This window comes from Diaphorina citri, unplaced genomic scaffold (genome assembly GCF_000475195.1).
Source record: "Diaphorina citri unplaced genomic scaffold, Diaci psyllid genome assembly version 1.1 scaffold1390, whole genome shotgun sequence".
NCBI classification, from domain to species: Eukaryota; Metazoa; Arthropoda; class Insecta; order Hemiptera; family Psyllidae; genus Diaphorina; species Diaphorina citri.
Genome location: NW_007378816.1, coordinates 73,497 through 82,307, shown reverse-complemented (window position 1 = coordinate 82,307; position 8,811 = coordinate 73,497). Strand labels below are relative to the sequence as shown.

At 40.6% G+C, this 8,811-nt stretch overlaps 1 pseudogene; it reads right to left on the bottom strand.

The window, feature by feature from the left end:
• Positions 1 to 2,136: 2,136 nt before the first annotated feature.
• LOC103515662 lies at positions 2,137 to 4,814 on the bottom strand (annotated as a pseudogene).
• Between the last annotated feature and the right edge of the window lie 3,997 nt (positions 4,815 to 8,811).

Genomic DNA, 8,811 nt, shown 5'->3' with positions numbered 1-8,811 from the left:
TCTAGACCTATCTTACCAGCTAACTGTTTAGGTATTGAAAAATTTCAAGCGATTATCAAAAAACGTATAAAATTTAGGGTGCTCTAGATCATATGAAATAATTTAATTGGACGTACAAATTACAAAAAAGCTTAAAATTAAATATTACACAGATTTTAATTGACAAATAATAATAATAATAATAATTAATATCTACTTCTGAGATTAATTAATTACTTAATTAGGTAAACTGACCTGAAGAAAATGAGGTTTATTTCACAATGAGCTTCAATTTTTTATTATTTTTTTTCTTTCGTTTTATGTAGAGGAAATTGTAAAACTACTGAGGTGTTATCTTCCCGAAATCTAAGAGAGAAGGAGGACAGGAAAGGAGAAAACCAGACGTTCCGAACGAATCTTATCTGTTCAGGATGAAGTTCGGTCCGGAATCGAACCCGCAACCTAGCACTAAGAAGGCAGGCGCGCTGTCTTCCAAGCTAACTGGTCTGGCCTGAGATAAATTTAAACGGATTAAACCTGTAGCCTATTTTTCCGTCAAGTCTTATACCTATGTTCTGAACATACTCATGTTACATAATAAAATCAAAATCACCTTGAATCCTAGAAAGAAATCAGAGTAGGAAAAGTTGTGCATAATCGGTCGTCCAAAACCGGTGTGTGTGCAACGGGCCTAAGAATTTAGAGTTCAGAATTTTAGATGATAGTTTCGCCAACATAACATTGTACCGTTGTAGACCCCGACTCACCAAGTGCTACGCCAGGCGAGGAAAACGGGGTGAAAAAAGCTGAAGATCCCAGCTCAAGTCCAGGTAAAATAATGGCCACGCTCTTGTCTTCTGGGTGTTCAAGTTATACTAACCCTTACGTATTCTTGAGAGTTCATTGCAACGGTCGTTACATTAATTAGACTTACTTTATCATGGACACTCGTTGCTTTAAGTTGAAAGTCCAGAAGAGGTTAGGTAGTAGTAGTAATAATAATAGTGCTTATTTATACTGCTCGCATAGGACTGAAAAGTCCCTTTACTCCAGCAGTAGGCTACTACTATTATTGTGGTCAAATTCTCAAATTATATTGAGGATAAAATATAAGGCCCAGGACTACACATAACTTGGTCGAAAGTTTTCTTACCAAATACATATAGGTACAGCAGATCGTCTATTTAAAGTGTAACCTAAGATTACAGCTTCATAGATGAAATGTATTGAGAAAGATATTTCAACGATTGTAAAAGATTTAAGTTGGAGTAAACCATTCTTTAGAAAAGAAATATGAAAGAACCAACCAATTCAAAGTGACTGTAGTCCTGGTCATCAGTAAAGAACTAAACTTATTGTAGACATACAAGACTATAATCTAGCTTATAATATACAGTTCGATCTCATTTGATGAGATAGGTAGCTATCAAGTCTAGATTTTTAATCTTTAAAAGAATTAACGTTAAATTCTTCTTCCCTAATCACAGTGACTTGAAATTTAATGACTCCAATACTTTCCTGGTCAGTAATAATATCACCATAAAACATTCGATACAATTCCAATATAATCTAATTCCGCCATGACTTTGGGCTTTCCATTCAAGTCGGCCATAGATCATAAATTCATCATTATATGTACCTCCCTACAATATGATAAGACACAATACATAATGTTCACAGGACAATGTTGGTAGATCCCTCAATATTTCTACAGGTATCGAACCTACTTGAACCCCAATAAACCAAGTCCCTATTCTTTTGATTCCCATTTCCTTGTAAATTTTGGCATATTGAAATACAATTTACTTTGGCATACTTTCTTAGACCTAAGATAATCAGGTTGGACCCATATTTTCAACCGTGCTATTTTTAAAGTGGTGAATTCTGAATCCAGAATTTGATAGTGGAATGTAAGAAGATAGTAAAATTAATTTATTACCAAGGCATAAACAAAATTTGTCATTTCATACAGCAGCTCCTCGATACGTTGTCTTATAACTTACATACAAATATAGCTCTTGCCTCGTAAGCAACATAAACAAAATTTGTCATTTCATACAGCAGCTCCTCGATACGTTGTCTTATAACTTACATACAAATATAGCTCTTGCCTCGTAAGCAGGAGGGCACATGTTCGAATCCTAATCAAGACATGGATACCCTTCAAATGAAAATTCACCCATGGTAACTCTTACTGCTAGGGTGAAGGGGTTGGTTTTGGCGACGTATAAAGCACTATGATACACGATACAGGCATCATTCCCTACACACCTTACAGCAACACCCCATCAGCCTTATCTTACAAAGCATCCCCCTAGCGTAGCACATTGATCAAACATCCCCGCATAGGATATGCCACCGGGCCAGTTGTTCCCCCTTCACCTTACACATTTCATTCCAATGAGCCAACTCCTCCTCACTAGTGCTATTCTGGCCGAGAGAAAACCAACCAATCAGCTGCTTCTTCTTGAGAGATTTCCGATCGTATACAGATACCACGAGAGTGACATCGGAAAGATGAAATAGTGCCACCTGCAATCAAAGTCGTTGTTGTTTTAGCTGCTTTAGCTTTCGCGGAATGGTAATAGAATTCAATCAAATCACGAATTATTCCTGGTAAAGCAGACAGCCTTTTCACAACTTCTTTCAATATCACAGCATTCCATTAGACCTTGGTTAGACTGCGGGGTCAAAGGAACTTTCAGTCTTAACTCAGCAGGATAAACAATGTATATTCTATTCTATTACTAAGTTCCTCCTTCGGAATCAATCTCCATTTTTACTAATCTTTTTCCACTGGTAATGCCGTCACTGATCGCTATTCAATTAAAAATTGTCCTCACGAGGCTGAGTGCCTCCAAACTCTCAAGCAGAGAACCGAAAAATCTTCGACCCGGCCGGAAATCGAACCAACCTCCGGCGCGGCGTTCAAGTCTAGTGTGATAACCATAACCACACTAGACCACCGAGATGAATATTTTTTACTAGTAAGTACATCTTTTAATCTGTTCACCACTTACTTGAAATACAAACGTTTCCTTGAACAACGGATTGGGCTGGCCTCTCCGCACTGAGGTTTTAGCCCGCGACATTTCCTGGCCGCTTGAACTCAATAGCATTAACTTGACATAAGTATCAGGAGCTCGAGTCATGGCCACGTTCCTGTAACGGGAGAAAATAAGCTCACTTACTTGAAATACAAACGTTTCCTTGAACAACGGATTGGGCTGGCCTCTCCGCACTGAGGTTTTAGCCCGCGACATTTCCTGGCCACTTGAACTCAATAGCATTAACTTGACATAAGTGTCAGGAGCTCGAGTCATGGCCACGTTCCTGTAACGGGAGAAAATAAGCTAAATGTTAGGCCAGTCACTCACTATCAGGTATACCTGACAGACGGACCTTTTCAGCCGTACCTGTTAGGTCTACCTGGTAGTGAGTGGCTGGCTTTAGAGTATAATAATTACCGCCATCCAGGATAGCACGTTGAATGCACCAGTTCCCAATGGTTCACTAAAGCAGTGTTTCTTAACATTTCATTCCAATGAGCCAACTCCTCCTCACTAGTGCTATTCTGGCCGAGAGAAAACCAACCAATCAGCTGCTTCTTCTTGAGAGACTTCCGATCGTACACAGATACCACGAGAGTGACATCAGAAAGATGAAATAGTGCCACCTGCAATCAAAGTTGTTGTTGTTTTAGCTGCTTTAGCTTTCGCGGAATGGTAATGGGATTCAATCAAATCACGAATTATTCGTGGTAAAGCAGACAGCCTTTTCACAAGTTTTTTCAATATCACAGCATTCCATTAGACCTTGGTTAGACTGCGGGGTCAAAGGAACTTTCAGTCTTAACTCAGCAGGATAACACAATGTATATTCTATTCTATTACTAAGTTTCTCCTTTGGAATCAATCTCCATTTTTACTAATCTTTTTCCACTGGTAATGCCGTCACTGATCGCTATTCAATTGAAAATTGTCCTCACGAGGCTGAATGCCTTCAAACTCTCAAGCAGAGAACCGAAAAATCTTCGACCCGGCCGGAAATCGAACTGACCTCCGGCGCGGCGTTCAAGTCTAGTGTGATAACCATAACCACATTAGACCACCGAGATGAATATTTTTTTAAGTACATCTTTTAATCTGTTCACCACTTACTTGAAATACAAACGTTTCCTTGAACAACGGATTGGGCTGGCCTCTCCGCACTGAGGTTTTAGCCCGCGACATTTCCTGGCCGCTTGAACTCAATAGCATTAACTTGACATAAGTGTCAGGAGCTCGAGTCATGGCCACGTTCCTGTAACGGGAGAAAATAAGCTAAATGTTAGGCCAGTCACTCACTATCAGGTATACCTGACAGACGGACCTTCATCAAGGTATATTTAGGTAATTATCAAGGTTTTATTTAATATAATAACCAAGGTTTTATCTAAGACAATAATCAAGGTTGTACCGAAGACAATAATCAAGGTTTTTGTCAAGGTAATAATCAAGGTTTCATCTAAGGCAATAATGAAGGTTATATCTAAGACAATAATCAAGGTTTTATCTAGAACAATAATCAAGGTTTTAGCTAAGATAATAATCAAGGTTTTGTCTAAGAATTCTAAGACAATAAATAATCAAGGTTTTATCCGATAACAATAATAAAGGTTTTCGCTAAGGTAATAATCAAAATATGCTTACCGGTGAACTAGTCCTAGGTTCCAGGGGGAGCCACATATTAGCCTCCAGCTCCAGGTTGATCCTAGCGAAGGATACCGTACATTCTCCTAGAAGTCTCTCTCGCTTCATTCGCTCACAACTGTACAGTCGAAAGCGAACCTTCATACTGTTCACATCCTCTGGAAAAATATAAGAATAATAATATCAATAAAAATATAAAAAAAAACCCACACACACACACACACACCAGTTCATTATGGTTCACTGAAGTTAAGCAACGACGCGTGTGGTTGGTGACCATCTGGGCAGTCGCGTGCTGATGGTTTTTCCGGCCCTCGCTCTTCCGATCTGCCCCCTCCCCTCAACAGAATCCTGGATACGGCTCTACTCCCTCCATAGCTTTGGTATAACACAAAGTATTGTGTCCCCCTCGCACTATAGCTTTGACATAACACACACTATTGTTTTCCCTCCTACTTGTTGTTACCACTACACAGAATCCATAGTGCCAGAGTTGACTGCGGTGTTGAGGTGATCTCCAGGACTGGGCCAGGGTTATTGCAGAAAGTTCCAACACATCTTGGCTTTGCGGAATGATCACCCATGGATAAAGATGTATTCAGCCAGGCACGGGACACAGACGTAATCACCTGGAAAGAAAAATAACAAAAATTAGATAAATATCGTAAAACTCACCCTCTGACTGAAAATAACACAGAATTGGGGTCCCTATCAGTAGGTACTTACCATGCATAGTCGACAATGCCCGAAGTTACCGGGTTTATAAGGTGAACTTCAGGTCGGGATTGGTGTTCGTAGAATAATTGATGATCCAATTGCTGAGTAGTTTGAATCTGGAGCGCTTGTATTTGATGATCTGTAGAGGGTTTGAAAGTGTGGCATCACAGATTTTTCACCAATTAACCAAGGTGTACCTGTTTTTGCCAATAGAATTAGACTACTCCGCCCTGGTTATCCAGAGGTTTTGAGGAGTATCACTCGTTACTACTGTTGTAAAACAGACCTGTTTTTGCCAATAGAATTAGACTACTCCGCCCTGGTTATCCAGAGGTTTTGAGGAGTATCACTCGTTACTACTGTTGTAAAACAGCTGCAGTAACTGAGCTCTTGTGGCAATAGATCTGGAATAACTCTGGAAAAAAAGGTTACTTTTATTATTAGTTTTGTATGTCTCCTCTCCTCCCTCCCCATTACTGGGTAGCTGGGTACCTATTATAGTCGTGAGTTCATGACCTTCACTCCCTCCTGAATTCTTAGGGATTTCAAGTATGGTGCCTTTTTCCCACCTGATAGAGAAACCCCCACCTCGTTACACCAATAGGTAGTGTACTTTGGTGTTAAGCTCTCGTCATACGGCCAATATTATTTATATTTTTACTAAAGAAAATACTGTCACTAATATTGACCATGCAAAGGGAGTTATAACGCCAAGTACTTGGTCTACCTATTCCCCACCCAATGCTCAGTGTTTGAGCCTCACACTCTCTCTTGTCACTTTTCTCACAATATAATCATATTGGGTTTACTCGCATGTAGAACACAAAAAACACATAATTTACCAGTATCCCAAATACTCTCAATTTGCGACGTAAATTGAAAGCAAAAGGAATACCAAAAAAACCTGAAAAAGAAAATGGATTAGTAACATCCTACAAAATCCTACAGAGCCCTAACGAGTCCCTACAAGCCCTACAGAACCTGAAAGAGAAAATGGATTAGTTCAACACACAAAAGAGAAGGTCTATGGAAGAGGGACCAAGGCCCTTCTTTCAAAGACCTCCTCAAATAAACATACGAGTAAACCCAACAAAAAAATCCTCTTTCACACCAATTCTCCTCGAAAAAAAAGCATTTAACTTGGCTGAAGCTCCAAGTTAAACGAAGGCCATACACACACCCGCCACCAAACATTTATCCTACTGTTAATCCAGTCCGATGATTTCATGGTAATCCTGGTCGGTATGGTAATCCTATGAGAAAGTATTGGTATCGGTCCAAATGTTCAAAATCGGGAAATGGGTGGACTTTTCTTTTTTGGCCGAAATAGTACCAAGTCCTAAAAAATTATTATTTTCTATATGTATAATTTTGTAATAGGTACAATAAAAGTCGTGTGATATTCACGCTATATTTTTGTTTCTACTCAAAAAACTAGGATGGTCAAAAATTCGCATCGCAAAAATTGCGACACGAATTTAAGCCCGTTACCTACTTTTGTACAATCATTGTTCACTTTGGATGCTTGAAAGTTGTATAAGAGCATTAAACTCCATATGACAATCCCCTTATGTATATCATTTATGATTCATCTGGGCTATGAATACATTATGTCAGTCATTGACAATATACAAGACCTGCCTCCATGCTGTACCTACTTACATAAATACATCTACTCTACATAATACATATGGGACATAATAGGTCTGTGATAAATGTCACAAGACTTTGATCTAATGTTGAATTGGGCTTATTTTACTTAGAATTGAGTGAAAATTCCCATGTGACTAATAAGCCTAATAGCCTAAAGGCTGACATGGATCTAATGTTGAATTGGGCTTATTTTACTTAGAATTGAGTGAAAATTCCCATGTGACTAATAAGCCTAATAGCCTAAAGGCTGACATACCGCGGATACCGCGAACAAACCGCGGATACTGCGAACAAACCGCGGATACCGCGAACAAACCGCGGATACTGCGAACAAACCGCGGATACCGCGAACAAACCGCGGATACTGCGAACAAACCGCGGATACCGCGAACAAACCGCGGATACTGCGAACAAACCGCGGATACCGCGAACAAACCGCGGATACTGCGAACAAACCGCGGATACCGCGAACAAACCGCGGATACTGCGAACAAACCGCGGATACCGCGAACAAACCGCGGATACTGCGAACAAACCGCGGATACCGCGAACAAACCGCGGATACTGCGAACAAACCGCGGATACCGCGAACAAACCGCGGATACTGCGAACAAACCGCGGATACCGCGAACAAACCGCGGATACCGCGAACAAACCGCGGATACCGCGAACAAACCGCGGATACCGCGAACAAACCGCGGATACCGCGAACAAACCGCGGATACCGCGAACAAACCGCGGATACCGCGAACAAACCGCGGATACCGCGAACAAACCGCGGATACCGCGAACAAACCGCGGATACCGCGAACAAACCGCGGATACCGCGAACAAACCGCGGATACCGCGAACAAACCGCGGATACCGCGAACAAACCGCGGATACCGCGAACAATCCGCGAATACCGCGAACAACTGCAGATACCGCGAGCCAACCGCGAATACCACGAGCAAACCGCGAATAGGTGACTTATTACAGAAGAATCGATGAGGACCTTCCACTTATGAAAATGGAGGGGAAATGAGTAAATTAAGTCCGAACTTCAAACCTATGGTCAAAATGTAGGAGAATCCTCCCCTCAACCCCCTACATTTCCCCTGACCCCTTACATGGTTTTTGGTAGTAGGGGGTCAAGGGGAGGTTTCTTCAGACCTAGATTTTTGTCAGAGCTCATTCTCTCTTCTGCTTTCAGACTGGAAGGTTCTCTCTGCTCCCTCTCTCCTCTCTGTGATATCTCCAAATATTTCAACATGATTTTTTTTTCAACAAGAGTTTCCATTAGAGTATTTAAGATGACCAAGGAGTCTTTTCTATGTAACTTTTCACGAGAAATCGATCGGTGTACACGTAAGGGTTCTAGGAATGATGGTTCACGAAATATGCGCTTGTAACAAGCCAATATCGAAAAAATTCGAAAGTTATATCCACTTTTTTTTACACCAATAATTTACGAGATACAGCCGATTTCCTCGAATTTGCCATCAAAAATTTTGTCAAAAGAGAACGAATGTGCCATCAAATTCAATATCTGGTCGTCAATTAGACAAAATACAGACTTGTAACCTATTAACTTGAATTTTGGAGGTTTGTACGAATGATGGTTACCTTTGTGTCAAACAGGTCACAAGAAAATGTTATCTCTGGCAATAGTGTTAATACAGCATTGCATCAAGCATTAACCAATAACGAAATAATGTTGACACGCTCATTCTCTCTTCTGCTTTCAGACTGGAAGGTTCTCTCTGCTCCCTCTCTCCTCTCTGTGATATCT